Raw genomic sequence first — 13,716 nt, 5'->3', positions numbered from 1 at the left:
ACAGTTGTGGGTTTCTGGGGAAGATGTCGATTGGAGGAAACTCATTTTCTCCTACGAGTGCACAACTGAGTCCACAAGCAGAGGTCCTGCTCTTGTTTACCTCACAGATGGGCAACAGTATGACGCGCGCTTCGTGGCCACGCGCTGGAAGCGGACGCTTAAGTGTGAAATGTTGGGACTGGATGTCTTACATGGGTGCAGGAACTTCAGAACGTATCCAAGAACGAGCGAGATAGCGCATTAGTTAGCACACTGAACTCGCATTCGGCAGGACGAGGGTTCAAACCAACATCCGACCATCTTGATTTAGATTTTCCGCGATTTGTTTCAGGCAAATTCCGGGATGGTTCCTTTGAAAGAGCACGGCTAACTTCCTTCCCCATCCTTCCCTAACCCGCTGGAACCGATGAGCTCGCTGTTTGATCCCCTCCTCCAAATCAACCAATGAACATTTCCAAGACTAGTTCAGTTCAGTGTGCTATGAACTTTTTCTTGAAAACGTCATCATCCCTGGAGCTCAGCTTCGGTACCCCGAAGGTCGTCGCATTTACTAATATGATAAATTGATAATCATCCATCACACACTAGCATTAGCATTCAGAGTTGGTTTCAAAGGAGGGAGAATATAATTATATGCCTTCCGTGCTCTCCAAAGTCACCTAATCTCAATCCCGCAGAGCTCTTAAGGGCTCAGCATAGGAAGACTGTGGGACGATTGGCCAGACCCTCCTCCGAGAACTTTCAATGCTTTATGGGATTTGGTTTATTCTGCATGAGAGAGAATTGCCATCGATGAGGACTTTTGCCATAGACTTGTTAATTTTTTTGCCTAGAAGGATTCAAGCTGTTGTTTTTGCGTAAGTCTTGTGAATATCCGTGTGCAGGGCGGCTTCCTAGAGTAAATTTTCCCTGTAGAGAAATTTATTTTTGTTTAATAGCTTGCGGTCTCAGAGTTCAGTGAGAAATCTGCACACCAACTTTTAGTGTTACTTTATTCGCCTTTGGTGTATTTTCAAACTCAGTAGCGCCATCTATTTTATACACAGTACGATGTGGCTAGAGACTGTGCTTGTTGTGAGCGGACACAAGGAGAGTTGGCTGCTGTCCGTAAACAGTTGAAAGCTGCGTTGGCTACCGTCGACAAGCTTCTAGCTGATGGTCGAAGTTGCGGTGACGTCGAGGCGCCAGTGACGAGACCTGCGACACCTCTGGTGCCACTGGAATCCCCTGGTGGCCCGGATGTCGCTGCGGCTTCCGATACGCAAAATCTGACCAGTCCGTCCTCTCTCCAGAGTGGGTGGCAGACAGTGGTGGCTTTTGCGTGTCACTGGGCGGAAGGCGAAAGAGGGAGCAGGCCGTGCGGCTGGCTCCCTACGTCTTAGCAACAGGTACGAGGTGCTTCCCAGTGTTGATGATTGAGCCAGCACGGGATGCCTCTCTTGATGGGCCAGCGTTCGATTTTCCTGCCCAGTCCGAAAAGTACAAAGGATGGGTATGCTAGGCATTGGGAGTTCCAGTGTTAGGCGAGTGATGGAGCCCCTCAGGGAGATAGCAGGCAAGGCGGCAAAGAATTCCACTGTGCATTCAGTATGTTTGCCGGAAGGTCTCATCCGTGATGTGGAGGAGGCCCTGCCGGCGGCTATCGAGCGCACTGGATGCAACCCGCTGCATGTAGTGGCACATGGCAGCACGAACAACGCTGCTGCCTGGGTTCTGAGGCCATCCTCGGCTCCTTTCAGCGGCTGGCTTATTTGGTGAAGGCAACTAGCAACACACGCGGGGTGCACGCTAAGCTGTGTATTTGTAGCATCGTACCCAGGGTTGATCGCGGTCCTCTGGTTTGGAGCAAAGTAGAAGGCCTAAACCAGAGGCTCAGACGACTTTGCGACGGTATCGGATGCGAATTTCTCGACCCTTGCTATAGGGTGCAGAACTGTAGGGGACCCCTTAATAGGTCAGGCGTGCACTATACGCAGGAAGCGGCTATTAGGGTAGCGGAGTACATGTTGCGTGCACATGGGGCTTTTTTTTAGGTTAGAGGCCGCTCCTTTGGGAGCAAATACGATTTGCCTGTTAAATTAGCCACAGCGACCTCAGAGAATCTTGGTTCTCGCAAATCAGAGATAGAAAAGATGAATATGATCTTATTAAACTGCAGGAGCATCCAAGGAAAGGTCCCAGAATTAGTATCGCTTATTGAAGGTTGTAATGCAGAGATAGTATTCTGAACAGAAAGCTGGTTGAAGCCATACGTCAATGACAACGAAATCCTAAGTTCAGACTGGAATGTTTATCCTAAGGATAGATTAGTCGCCAAAGGTGGCGGCCTGTTTATTGCAGTAAAAATTTCGATAAAATCTAGCGAGGTTATCATGGATTCCGAATGTGAATTAATCTGGGTGAAACTGAGTATCAAAGAATGGTCAAAACTGCTGATCGGTAAGGATCTGTAGTTGTAGAGTGCTTCAGACAGAGCTTGCAGAACATCATTAGAAATTTTCCTGATGATGCAGTTGTAATAGGGGGTGACCTCAACTTGCCAGGTATAGTGCTATGCTATCAAAACTGCAGCCAGAGAAAGGGAATAGTGTGGCATTGTTCTGGATGTCTTGTCCGAAAATTACCTTGAGCAGATAGAGAGCCAACTCGTGAGGGTAACGTCTAGACCTCTTGGCAACAAACAGACCTGAACTTATCGAATCAGTTAACGTAGAAGAAGGTATCAGTGATCATAAGGCTGTGACAACATCTATGATGACGGGTCCTGCAAGGAATGATAAGAAAGGTAGGAAGATATATTTGCTCAGCAAGGGTGACAGGATAGAAATTTCAGAATATCTCAGCAATCAGCATCAAATATTCGGTGATGAGGACGAAGCTAGGGAGAACAAATGGAAAAAATTCAAAGGCATCGTTCAGTAGAGAAGTATGTAAGGTTTTAAGGGATAGGAAAGATCCACTATGGTTTAATAGCCGTGTTAGAAAAGCGCTACGTAAACCAAGAGCACTTCATCTCAGATTCAAGAGAAGTAAAAACCTAGCTGATAAACAAAAGCTGAACGTAGCGAAAATGAGCGTAAGGAGAGCAATGAGAGAAGCGTGCAATGAAGATGTTGTCAACTGACCTGAGAAAAAACCCTAAGAGATTTTGGTCGTATGTAAAATCAGTAAGTGGGTCAGTATCATCTATTCATTCTCTCAGCAACCATACAGACACCGACACGGAAGATAACAGAGAGAATTAGGTCTTCCGAAATTGTTTCATCGCGGAAGATCGTAGCACTGTCCCTCCTTTCAACCGTTGTGCGAACGTCGAAACGGTAGATATTAAGATAACCGATCGCGGAATTGAAAAGCAACTACAATCGCTTAATAGTGGATAGGCGTCAGGACCAGATGAGATACCTATAAGATCTTATAAAGATTATGTAAAAGAACTTGCTCCCCTTCTAGCAATAATTTATCATAGATCCCTTGAGCAACGAAAGGTACCTAACGACTGGAAAAACGCGCAGGTCATTCCCGTGTTAAAGAAAGGTCGTAAGACAGATCCAAATAATTATAGACCTATATCGTTGACGTCAATCTATTGTAAAATTATGGAACATGTTTTATGCTCAAGAATTACGACGTTCTTGGAAAATGAACAGTTCCTCTATAAAAATCAACATGGATTTTGCAGAGATCCAACGGAAGTCAGCTCGCTCTGTTCCTCCATGTGATCCAAAGCGCAGTGGACAACGGCGCTCAGGTTGATGCCATGTTCCTTGATTTTAGTGAGGCATTTGACATCGCCCCGCATTGCCGTTTAATGAAAAATATACGAGCTTACGGAGTAAAAGAGTAGACCTGCGGTTGGATTAAAGACTTTCATACAGTAGAACTCAACACATCACTCTTAACGGAACTAAATCTACAGATGTTAAGGTAATATTCGGAGTACCACAGGGAAGTGTGATAGGACCGTTGCTGTTCACAGTATATATAGATGATCTAGTAGAAAGAGTCGGATGCTCCTTAAGGCTATTCGCAGGTGATGCAGTTGTTTATACCAAAGTAGCAAAACCAGAAGATAGCAATAATTTGCAGAAAGACCTGTAGAAAATTGACGAATGGTGCAGACTCTGGCAGTTGACCCTGAACGTGCATAAATGTAACATATTGCCCATACATACGAAAAGAAATATACTACTGTACAGCTACACTGTTGATGAAAACAGCTGGAGATAGCGTGTGTAGTAAAATATGTAGGTGTAACCATCCAAAGCGACCTTAAGTGGAATGACCATATAAAACAGTGGGAAAAGCAGAGACTAGACTCAGATTCATCGGAAGAATTTAAGGAAATGTAACTAATCCACGAAGGTTGTGGCTTATAAGGCGTTTGTTCGCCCGATTCTTGAGTATTGTTCATCTGGGATCCGTATCAGGTAAGGCTGATAGAGGAGATAGAGAAGATCCAACGAAGAGCGGCTCGTTTTGTCACTGAACCGTTTAGCTGACGACAGAGCGTTACGGAGGTTCTAAACAAACTCTACTGGCAGACGTTACAAGAGAGGCGTTGTCCATAAAGGGGAAATTTACTATTGAAATTTCGGGGCAGCAGTTTTGAGGGGCAGTCGGACAACAGATTACTTGCCCCCACTTACATCTCGCGTATTGATCACGGGGAGAAAATTCGAGAAATTAGAGCCAATACAGAAGCTTACTGACAACCATTTTTCCCATGCACTATTCGCGAGTGGAACAGGGTTTGAGGGCTCAGTTAGTGGTACCGAAAGTACCCTCTGTCACACACCGTTATGTGGCTTGCAGAAGTATGGTGTAGATGTAGAAGAACCACTCTGAAATGTGTAGTTGGACGTAGATGTAGATGTAGATGCCAATGGCATATGAACACAATACTGAAGCAGTTTCGTGACCAGCGGAAGAGTTTAAACTCAGAGTGGGTTCCGGAAGCCACTCTGCAGCAATTCTTGATGTGTGGGGTGTCTAATTGTCCTGCTGGAAGTGGTTAAGTCCATTGGAGAACACAATGGACTTGACTGGATGCAGGTGATCACACAGGATGCTTACGTACGTGTCACCTGTCAGAGTTGTATCTAGATGTATCAGGGTTCCATAGCACTCCAACTGCACACGCCCCACATCATTTACAGGGCCTCCACCAGCTTGAACAGTCCCCTGCTGACATGCAGGGTCCATTGGTTCATTAGGTTGTCTCCATACCTGTACACGTCCATCCGCTCGATACAATTTGAAACGAAACTCGAGCGACTAGGCAACGTGTTTCCAGTCATCAACAGCCCAATGTCGGTGTCGATGGGCCAGGCGAGGTATAAGGCTTTGTGTCATGAAGTAATCAAGGGTGCAAGAGCGGGCCTTCGGCACCGAAAGGCCATATCGATGATGTTTCGTTGAATGGTTCGCACGCTGACGCTTGTTGATGGCCCAGCACTGAAATCTGCGGCAAAATGCGGCGGGGTGGCACTTCTCTCACGTTGAACAATTCTCTTCAGTCTTCGTTGGTTTCATTCTTGCAGGATCTTTTTCCGGCCGCAGCGATGTCGGAGATTTGATGTTTTACCGGATTCCTGATACTCACGGTGCACTCGTGAAATGGTCGTACGGGAAAATCCCCACTTCACCGCTACCTTGGAGATACTAAGTCCCATCGCTCGTGTGCCGACTGTAACACAACGTTCAATCTCACTTAAATCTTGATGACCTGCCATTGTAGTAGCAGTAACCGACCTACGCTATGTGATCAAAAGTATCCGACAGCTGGCTGAAAAGACAAGTTCGTGGTGCCCTCCATCGATAATGCTGGAATTCAATATGGTGTTGGCCCACCCCTAGCCTTGACGACATCTTCCGCTTTCGCAGGCATCTGTTTAATGAGATGCTGGGAGGTTCCTTGGGAATGGCAGCTGATCCTTCACGGAGTGCTGCACTGAGGAGAGGTATCGATGTCGGTTGGTGAGGCCTGGCACGAAGTCGGCGTTCCAAAACATCCCAAAGGCGTTCTATAGGATCCAGGTCAGAACTCTGTGCATGCCAGTCCATTACAGGGATGTTGTCGAGTAACCGTTCCGCCACAAGTTGTGCATTATGAACAGGAGATCGATCGCTTTGAAAGATGCAATCGTCATCCCCGAATTGATGTTCAACTGTGGGAAGCAAGAAGATGCTTCAAACATCAATGTAGGCCTGTGCTGTGAGAGTGCCACGCAAAACAACAAGAGGTGTTGGCCCACCACTAGCCTTGATGACAGCTTCCGCTCTGGCAGACATACGTTAAATCAGGTGCTGAAAGGATTCTTGGAAATGGCAGTCCATTCTCCATGAAAAGCACGACCACACCATAACCCCACCGCCTCCAGATTTTACTGTTGGCACTACACACGCTGGCAGATGACGTTCACCAGGTATTCACCATACGCACACCATGCCAACGTTACACAACGTTTTTCCACTGTTCAATCGTCAAATGTTTACGCTCCTTACACCAAGCGGGGCGTCTTTTGGCATTTACCGGCGTGATGTGTGGCTTATGAGCAGCCGCTCGACCATGAAACCCTGGTTTTCTCACCTCCCGTCTAACTGTCGTAGTACTTGCAGTGGATCCTGATGCAGTTTGGAATTCGTGTGTGATGGTCTGGATAGATGTCTGCCTATTACACATTACGACCCTCTTCGACTGTCGGCGGTCTCTGTCAGCCAACAGACGACGTCGGCCTGTCCGCTTTTGTGCTGTACGTGTTCCTTCACGTTTCCATTTCACTATCACATTGGAAACAGTGGACGTAGGGATGTTTAGGAGTGTTAAAATCCCGCGTACAGACGTATGACACAAGAGACACCCAATCAACTGACCACGTTCGAAGTCCATGAGTTACGCGGAGCGCCACTTTGTGCTCTCTCAGGATGTCTAATGACTACTGAGGTCGGGGATATGGAGTACCTGGCAGTAGGCGGCAGCACAATGCACCTAATATGAAAGACGTATTTTTTGGGGGTGTCCGGATACTTTTGATCATATAGTGTAATAACTGCGCCAGACACTTGTTGTCTTACGTAAGCGTTGTCGACCACAGCGCCCTATTCTGCCTGTTTACGTATCTCTGTGTATTTTAATATCCTTGCCTATACCAGTTTCTTTGGCGCTTCAGTGCATTTGAATCGTTTCTACGTCCTCGAATAATGCTTTTTGAACGAAATGATACGATGAGTTGAATTGCAATGAATCCTTACATATGTCGTATTCTAACTACCACCGCGAAATGTGTGGTAATCAACGTCGTAGGGAAAGGGTGGTTTCGCTGACGCCCTTGGTACCCCGTGCGGGCTTTTCGTGCCGATTGTGAGCGGCCGTGTGTCTGCAATGTTTTCCTCGGCCATTAATAAGAAAACCGTGTGATTGTAACCCCCATCGTAGAGGCGACAAAAGATGAGGTGAAATGTTGGTGAGGGGGAGTGTGACAATGTTCCGATCGTGTGACACACCCTCGATGGTGTTAGGCAGAACTATGGTGATGCTTGGTGCCATGTGACCTCATTAACCCATCTGGCACGTCACATGAACATCTGAACTGTGTCTTTTTTTTCTCTCTCTCGGCGTGTATCGACACCTCGGTGTTTGAAGCGTTGTAGAGCCCGAGAGTGACTTCGCAGGGCGCCACGCTTTTGCATCAGGACAGAGGAAGCTTGTGCGCATCTTTGAGCCAAATTTCAAACTTAAACGTCGCAATTTGGGGGTGGGAGCGGGGGGGTTGGATTACGGGGTTTCGAAAAAATGATCCCTAAATTTTGTTGCCCAGTGTACATGTTCCTGAAATAGCAGTACCACACTTTGTTACACAGTGTTGTCTTTACCGAAGTCTAGCGACAGCTGACTTCGCATCGTGCATCATTTCAGTACATTTTCGTAAGTCTTACTAATACCTTCGGCTCTGTTCAAACTGGCATAATGCTGGCAGTTCTTTCATAAAATACTGGTGCATGTAAAATACAAGCATGGCACGAACGGAGGGTACAGAACATTAGTTGGAAAAAGCAAAGTACGGTATTATAGAGTCATATCCAGAATATTGATGAAGCACTCACTGTCTCTAACCCCTCCTTAGTATTGTCGGAGAAATGCAGGTACTGAGATATGCGGACAGCAGCGTCTCCAGATTGAGTTTTCGAAATTCCCTCATAGCAGACAAAAAATTTCCCAAAGTGATACCATTTAGGCAAATTTCTCCCAAATATCTTAACCCTATCTATTCCTTTAAATTATTCTTTGTTGTCAGTCTTGTCAGCTTGAAAAGGTTGAATTATATGTACAGAGCCGTAAAATTATCGTACATTACTGGCCATTAAAATTGCTACACCAAGAAGAAATGCAGGTGATAAACGGGTATTCACAGGACAAATATATTATACTAGAACTGACATGTGATTACATTTTCACATTGTTTGGGTGCATAGGTCCTGAGAAATCAGTACCCAGAACAACCACCTCTGGCTGTAATAACGGCCTTGATACACCTGAGCATTGAGTCAAAGATTGGATGGCGTGTAGAGGTACAGTTGCCCATGTAGCTTGAGCACGATGCCACAGTTCATCAAGAGTAGTGACTGGCATATTGTGACGAGCCACCATTGACCAGACGTTTTCAATTGGTGAGAGATCTGGAGAATGTGCTGCCCCGGGCAGCAGTCGAACATTTTCCGTATACAGAAAGGCCCGTACAGGACCTGCAACATGCGGTCGTGCGTTATCCTGGTGAAATGTAGGGTTTCGCAGGGATTGAATGAAGGGTAGGGCCACGGGTGGTAACACATCTGAAATGTAACGTCGACTGTTCAAAGTGACGTCAATGCGAACAATAGGTGACCGAGATGTGTAACCAATGACACCCCATACCATCACACCGGGTGTTCGGCCAGTATGGCAATGACGAATACACGCTTCGAATGTGCGATCACCGCGATGTCGCCAAACACGGATACGACCATCATGATGCTGTAAACAGAACCTGGATTCATCCGAAAAAATGACGTTTTACCATTCGTGCACCCTGGTTCGTCGTTGAGTACACCATCGTAGGCGCTCCTGTCTGTGATGCAGCGTCAAGGGTAACCGCAGCCATGGTCTCCGAGCTGATAGTCCATGCTGCTGCAGCCATCGTCCAACTGTTCGTGGAGATGGTTGTTGTCTTTCAAACGTCCTCATCTGTTGACTCAGGGATCGAGACGTGGCTGCACGATCCGTTACAGCTATGCAAATAAGATGCGTGTCATCTCGACTGCTAGTGATACGAGGTCGTTGGGATCCAGCACGGCGTTCCGTATTACCCTCCTGAACCCACCGATTCCATATTCTGCTAACAGACATTGGATCTCAACCAACGCGAGCAGCAGTGTCGCGTACGATACACCGCAGTCGCGATAGGCTTTATCAATGTCGGAAACGTGATGGTACGCATTTCTCCTCCTGTGGCGAGGCATCACAACAACGTTTCACCAGGCAGCGCTGGTCAACTGCTGTTTGTGTATGAGAAATCGATTTGAAACTTACCTCATGTCAGCACGTTGTAGGTGTCACCACCGGCACAAACCTTGCGTGAATGCTTTGAAGAGCTAATCATTTGCATATCACAGCATCTTCTTCCTGTCGGTTAAATTTCGCGTCTGTAGCACGTCATCTTCGTGGTGCAGCAATTTTAATGGCCAGTAGTGTATATACAAAAAATTGTAGTAAATAAAGTAAAATGTTTAACTTGCAAACATAAACAATAGCTTGACCAGAAAAATAAAACACCTGTTCGATGAGCGCCACATTTGCTTTCTTCATGTTTTTTTTCATGTTTCTGCTGATTTACTATTAGTTCATCATCTGTGTGTCACTTTACAACTCGACACCTGTATCCATTACGCCGCTGTGAACACACCAACTCCATGCCTGTGTTTTTTACTTACACCTCCAGAAAGCTGTTAACCGCCGATCTGTCATTACCCTACAAGTATTTATAACAAATCATGCCAGTGCGGGCGTGTTTCCGAGAAATCCTCAATATCTAAAGCAGAATATTTTTATACGACTTATGTTACAATATAAAACAAACCAAATACAAGCTTCAGCTAAAACGACGAAGTCCAGTATGGCGTCTTCTCAGAAGTCATTAGGAACCGCGGAACTCTACAGAGATACGAAACGGTCGAAACTGTTCGTATATACGTCATAATGACCTCCGTGAGAAGTAACACCGCTGTGAGACTAACGTCTCCCCGAAAAAAGTAAAGGTGCACCAAATGAGTTGAAGAAAGAGTGACATCTACTGAATATCTAGAAAACTAAGTATGTGCTGATTGAACTAAAATGTCGGAGATGGCATAGGTAGTAACTCTAGGGAGATAAACAGGTTCCACAATGCCCCCCGTACTAAAGCATTTTTCCGTAGAAATTTTCACAACGTTTCCGTTTCCCCAGAAGTTGCCTCAAAAACTATTTTCTCGAAAACTGCAAAAAAATGTGGGATCACTGGTGGAGGACAGCAGGGTTTCCTCGAGATTTGCGGACACCACCTGTGTCAGGTAGTGACCGGGCTGAACGAGACGCGCAATTTCAAAGAAGTCTTTGTTTCTGCTGCATCGCGTGTAAAAAAAATACGGATAAAAATCTCAAGCATGCCTTTTAAGAGATCTTCATGAAGATCAATTTTAAAACAGTTCTTGGCCCGTCGGTTCTCCCACGCTTGCCCCACTCGTAATGCAAGGCCCTCCTCATGTTTTGTGAGTTAGACGTTACCGTAACAAAATCATAACGTTTGCTGCATACTTTTCTATTTCATCCACGTATAAATCATTTATTTGGTAGTTTCTTATCGGACCGTCTTCTACGCTGTCTCAATTTGCTTCTTCACTTCTGGAGCTGCGTCGTCTGATATGCAGAGATATCTGATCACTTAAAACACTACTCCATTCTTCGAACGTAGCTTCCCCTTACGATGATCGAACTTTTCGCTTAACACCACCTTCTTTATATTACCTACATTTACACCTTGCCTAAACATTGTAATGAACAAATGGTCTGCCCTTGGTCGTTGTAACAACTTCCATACTTATAGTCATGACTGGGAAATTTTGTAAACCAAGTAAGCATAGGGACTTGAGTTACGACCAGCACGAAGTTCACACAACGGGGGAATGGTTTATCAGTAATATTTAAAAATAACTGTCAAGGTTGAAAAGTGGTTCAAATGGCTCTGAGCCCTATGCGACTTAACTTCTGAGGTCATCAGTCGCCTAGAACTTAGAACTAATTAAACCTAACTAACCTAAGGACATCACACACATCCATGACCGAGGCAGGATTCGAACCTGCGACCGTAGCGGTCGCTCGGTTCTAGACTGTAGCGCCACTCCGGCCGGCCAACTGTTAAGGTTCAGATGGTTCAAATGACTCTACGTAGTATGGGATTTAACATCTGAGATCATCAGTCCCCTAGAACTTAGAACTACTTAAACCTAACTAACCTAATGACGAGAATGAGTGTTTCACTCTGCAGCGGAGTGTGCGCTGATATGAAACTTCCTGGCAGATTAAAACTGTGTGCCGGATCGAGACTCGAACTCGGGACCTTTGTCTTTCGCGGGCTGTAGCTAAGCCATGTCTTCGCAGTATCCTTTCTTTCAGGAGTGCTAGTTCTGCAAGGTTCGCAGGAGAGCTTCTGTAAAGTTTGGAAGGTAGGAGACGAGGTACTGGCAGAAGAAAAGCTGTGAGGACGAGGCGTGAGTCGTGCTTGGGTAGATCAGTTGGTAGAGCACTTGACCGCGAAAGGCAAAGGTTCCGAGTTCGAATCTCGGTCCGGCACACAGTTTTAATCTGCCAGGAAGTTTCTTAACCTAAGGACATGACACACATCCATGCCTGAGGCAGGATTCGAACCTGCGACCGTAGCAGTCGCGCGGTTCCGGACTGAAGCGCCTAGGACCGCTCGACATCGGTCGGCTATTAAGTGTGCACCTGATCAACAGTTGACCAGCACACACTCATACGTATTACTCACACGGGAGCGAGTTCTGAAGTCACTGCGGGAGGTAGCTCAAACAGTGTTACTTGCAGCCGTTACCGCGTTGCATGTTGCTACGTAATCTTGCGTGTCTGCAGACCTGAGGCTTCGGCCACTGTCCGTGTCCACATCTCTCCGAACGCCTTCCGTTGCACCGAGCACTGGTATGACGTTGGCCAGACCGCGTAACGTCGCCTCAGTCGCTGTGAGAGCAGGAAACCTGCCCCAACGTGTGTAGCCAGAAGTTGCACCTCCTGTGATTCACTCGAACTCGGTTCACATTCTTGTCGTAGCCATCTTTTAAACCCACGACGCTGCCTGTTTGGTAGAAATTTGTCTCCAGTTGTTCAGAATGTTTTGCAGCTCACTCCACTTATCAAGTTTTTTCATTATGTACCGTACAGTGATTCAACCAGCCGTTGCCTTATTTTCCATGGAGAATTTCGAAATTTCAACTGCTTCCATAAACTGCCGTCCAGTTTATAGATAAATGCGCATTTGATCTTCATCTCAACCATTTGTTTTTTATTACTGTAAGCCTTCGAAGGCGAGAAAGGATAATATTGGTAGCCACTTAAAATTGTGCACATTTAATTGTACTTCATATCGGTGTGTCATTCAACTGGGAGTAAATTTATGCCATGGACCCATACAGGACAGAAACATTCGGCACCTCGCTACGGTAGTCATTCGCTTAGTCAATGTATGCTAGTAATTTTGTAAAGGATTTTGGGTCATTCTCTGACTTTTGCTGCCGTTTTGCAAAAACGTTCCTTATGAGTTAAAAGAGCCACGCACAACAATTACAGGTGATTTAGATGAGTATTGCCATTTAATTTCTGGTGTTGCGAAGCTTTTGAGGAAATTAAAGAATTATCATGTTGTGTAGAACAGATCAACACCGGCCCGCCTGACATGCGTGGTACCAGACAAGCGTGATATCTGGCATACCGAACTTATTTATCCTTTTCTGGCATTATGTGTACATTTGTTGTTCCGCTTCTGTATACTGTTTTTGTGCAGACGTCGTGAATCATATGACCATGGCATTTTGCTGTATCTGAAACAGGTACAGAAAAAAATTTCTTTTATGCAACTGGTTGCTTATTATTTCGTTAAATGATGCAATGTGCGATTTATGGGCTCTGAAGCGTACACCCTACGAGCTATGAGCACTTGCTCCTCTTTGCTACTTTGAAACACGCTTCTTCTAGTGAACAAGGTATGTATTTCAGAGCCCATGCCTATTAGACGTTTTTTTCTTCGTTTGTTTTATACAACCGCCTCACAAACTGTGGAAAGCAAAGGACTTTCAGTGGAAGAGGCCCACTTTCAGAAGTATCAGAACAATTTTATCTTACTACTTTCGACTCAGTCGTTTCCGGATCAGGGTCACTCATCTCATATTGATGCACTTAGCCCTCTTATCATCCCTGAAAGTTAGTAACTTCACTAGGGAATCACTATGGGTATTGTAAATAGTAATGTCTCTGTAACACTCCGGCGAAATTACTTTCATGTCTGCCGATTTCATCTCATTAAAAACAGCAGGTTGAGTTTTGTTTGCCATAAACTCCTGAATTCTTTAAAAACTCTGAGCCTATACTCAGCATACTCGTATTTTGTTCTGTACACTACAGCGTGAAGCAATATC

The 13,716-nt window shown here is 45.6% G+C and overlaps 1 protein-coding gene across 1 annotated transcript in view; it reads left to right on the top strand.

Moving 5' to 3' along the window:
• The window catches only part of LOC126285452 (cytospin-A), a 1,067,624-nt gene that overhangs the window by 176,338 nt on the left and 877,570 nt on the right, over positions 1-13,716 (top strand). The gene's annotated exons all lie outside the window — the stretch shown is intronic.

The sequence above is a fragment of the Schistocerca gregaria genome, chromosome 8, assembly GCF_023897955.1.
Source record: "Schistocerca gregaria isolate iqSchGreg1 chromosome 8, iqSchGreg1.2, whole genome shotgun sequence".
NCBI lineage: Eukaryota > Metazoa > Arthropoda > Insecta > Orthoptera > Acrididae > Schistocerca > Schistocerca gregaria.
The sequence above is the reverse complement of the archived record's forward strand: the minus strand, read 5'-3'. Positions and strand labels throughout refer to the sequence as shown.